The following is a 3,781-nucleotide window of genomic DNA, read 5'->3' as shown; positions in this document are numbered from 1 at the left end:
AGGACTGCCTTTTTTCACTTACGTAATATTGCAAAAATTTCAGATCAGATTCAGAAAAATTAGTTCATGCATTTGTTACTTCTAGCCTGAATTACTGCAACTCCTTATTGCACTGGTGGCATTTTAATGCATGTGACAATAAATTCCTTATTGTCCTTAAATGTATAGTTTTCAATAATAAATGAGTAATAATGTAATATTTACATGGGTTTAATGGAGGTTTTCTTCTGAAATTTCCATTATTCCTGTCAACATTAAGTTCTTCCCAGAAATCCTCCCATATAATTATTAATAGAGCATTACCAAAAAGAATCCTCTAAGTTGGGTACTTTTGAAATCTACTGTACATTATTTGTCACAGATTACAAAGACACTTAGATTAATAACTATGTATTAGATAAGCTATGCCACTGAAAAACTCTGGAAACAGCTAATAAGTGTTATTTATTATACATTAATTCTTTTTTGTAAAACTATTGTTCCCATGTTGAAAAAGGAGCTTTCCTACTCAAGAAATAACAACTCTACTCAGTTACTCAAAACTGCATTTTATTTTATCACAGTACATGGACAGAATGTTTTGTAGACAATAATAGAGCCATCTAAAAATAATCACATTAATTCAATCATCTATCTCAGATCACAAGTGCAAATAGTTAATGTCAAAGACGTTAAAGGTCATCATGGATACTGACAAATACTGACTGCATCGATAAATCTGGTCCTGCCCTCCTGTCATTTTGCAAAAGTGGCCCTGGAGCAAAGCAGCAGAGCTTACAGCACCTCCAAGAGGTCAGAGCCGCAAACTGAGGTAATCAAGACTGAGGAGTGTATTCTGGTATCTCTCCTCCTGACAGTAAACAGGTCACATAGATGTATCTGGGGTTCATTGTGCTGGCCATGCCAACTATTCAAACAGCTTCTTCGTAAGCCTGCAGTTCAGGTGATTGATCAGGCAGCACTTTCTTATTCACTTCACTCTCTGAAGGTGTTGAGGAAATGAAATGGTTGTGCATTTCTTTAGTTTAAACAGTCAGTTTCCACTGACATAGAGCAGTCAGAACTGTACCAAGACATCTGAAACTTCCTTCAACTTCGATAAGTACAACAGACCTTGTTATGAAATCCTACTTGGCAGAAATAATAATTTCTTTAATCTTACCCATCATCTCCTCATTAATCTGCTAATTTTCCACCTATGTACATATGCTGTTTGCTATGGAAGGCCAACTACGACCACCGTACACAGCGTACACAGATCCACACATTAGTAGAATAGTACAGAAGCAATGCACATCCCTGGACTTACTAAGAAAGTCAGACATTATTCCACTGACGGTGACTTTCTGTAGTTGACAGAAAGGAAATCTTTTATCCACAGAATCAAGTCAACAGTAACCCCAAGAATACTGTAAAATAATGTGTGTTATCATAGAAAAAGCTAAGCTAAAATCAAACATTTTCTTTCATTCACATCAACAAGTCACAAACTTACATAAATGGTCCTACAGCGAATGAGCATGTAGTGTCTTGTCTTGTCCCAAACCCCACAAGGGACATCAAACCCATCATTAAACACATTCATACTTTTCCTTTATGCTGCAGGAAGTCCATCATATGCACTGTAGCCGTGAAAGCTTTGGTGTAAGCCAGTGTTCAACTATTATTTTTTACTTTTAAGAAGCAAGATAAAAATTACTCACCATTTTCTTGGCAGATTCTCGCAACACCTCCCTTCGTAGTGTATGAACAGCAGTCCGCGTTGGCACTCTGTACCTTTAAATAACAACATCAGGGAGGCGGTCCTTGATCTTTTGCTACCCAATCACCAACGCCCTAAAGATGACTTTAACCAATCAAAAGTAGGATACAGTAGTAAAATACTCGAGGACAAACTCTTATTGGCTGTTAACTGCCACGTTGTCGCGCAAAAGCGCACTACTACAGTACGGTCACAATGCAATTCCGCCCTACCAATATTCGCTGTGTTTCTCAAACCGGGATGACCATAGACATAAATACATAGACGTCGCATTGGCCGCTTTGGCTGGAATCTGTCAACGTCGCCGCCATATTGGACCGGGAAAGACTGATACACCGTGTTTAAAATGAGTTTCTTCACCATGTTTATTACATTATTCACCACACTTGCAAATTGTGGTGTCACTGTCACAAACGGTTTATTGTCCTCAATTGTTTTGATCAATATTCATTCAATAATGTTGGGGTGCTGAGAGAAAATCGGTCTATAATGACGTTATACTAAAATGTTAAATGCATGACATTCATGATTTTAAGGTTTTTATACAAATGTCATAGAATGGACTGCACTTATATAGCGCCTTTCTTCCAACCACTCAAATGACAGAAAGCCTGCCATAAATATCACTGTATAAATGAAAATCTGAGTAAAGTATGTTATATGTTAGCCTAAATAAATCCACCCCCCAAGTCATATTAATACTCGCATTCCTCGAGGCACCGGCCAAGGAGGTGGAGTAGCAGCCGCTTTTTTAAATTATGACTATAGGAGAGAAAATTAGGTCACCAACATGCCCTCAACAGCTATCACTGGGCTCTCCAGAGTTCAGGAACTTTAATAATGCTTAACTCAGGGTATATATTTTAGAATGTTTTTTCTGCTATCCAGTTTTCTTCATCAGTTAAACTTCAATAATTTCTTCATCAAAGCCATCCAACCTGTCTATTAGTCATCCAACTAGGCTGTCCCTTAAAGAAGTTGTACCCTTAATTTAGGCACTTTACTACGATATGATTAATTCTTTCTTTACTGTCAGGATATGTACCACAGTTTCCTTTAAAAGTAGCTGTAAATTCACCCTTTCTTAAAAAGGCTCCCACTTCTCTGACCAGGGGTTCTTAGGGCAACCCGTATAGGACCTGATTTCTGAACCTCCCCTTCCTCTCTAAGATTTCTGGGAGAAAGTAGGTCGCCACAACAGTTGTGTGACTTTTTTACATAGCAATATTTATTTGAGAATTTTCAGTTTCAGGATTTAGAGTTCATCACAGCACAGGAGGACAGGGCTCTTGGTTAAAGTTGAGTACATGGACTTTTGGGGATTGCTGTCCGACACTGTACTTGTATTATTAGACCTTAGTGCTGCATTTGGACACCATTGAGTAGGGGCCTTTTAGGACGTTCTCTTTGGATTTAAAGCTTATAGTTAGGGGCTGAGATCAGGTGGAGGTTCCTGAAGCATCCCTTATGTTATGCTGCTATACGGCCTAGACTATCGGGGGGATTTCCCATGGTGCACGAGCTTCCTTCTCTCCTCGTCTTTCTGCACTCATTCCATGTCCTTTAAGCCAGTTACTCTCTCTCTCTTCCCCGGAGTTCTTGTGGCTTTCTCGTTCTCGGCTTGGTCTATCAGGGTCCTGGTGCCTCCTCGCCATTCCGTCCTGCCTTGACTGCCATTGCTAATATCACTGATATTATTGTTATTATTATCATTAATTTATTATTACTACAGTACTATTTTACTATTGTCACTGGCTCATTGCAAACAGGTCCCCCCTACTGTTGCCTGTTGTCGTCGTCATCATCTTCTTCTTCATGTATCATTGTCATCATCATGTCACTACTATAGTGTAGTTGGTTGCTATGTATGTTGCTGGGTGCACCTGTCTTGCTGTCTCTCTCTTCTTCTCTCATCTCTCTTTCTCGTTTCTTCTCTCTCTTCTCTCTCTCTCTCCTCTCTTCTCCTCTCTCTCTCTCTCTTCTCTTAACAACAACCTGAGTCCAGGGAGGCAGACGCAT

The sequence above is a fragment of the Morone saxatilis genome, unplaced genomic scaffold (assembly GCF_004916995.1).
Source record: "Morone saxatilis isolate NCDOM2014 unplaced genomic scaffold, NCSU_SB_2.0 Contig14, whole genome shotgun sequence".
NCBI classification, from domain to species: Eukaryota; Metazoa; Chordata; class Actinopteri; family Moronidae; genus Morone; species Morone saxatilis.
The sequence above is the reverse complement of the archived record's forward strand: the minus strand, read 5'-3'. Positions refer to the sequence as shown.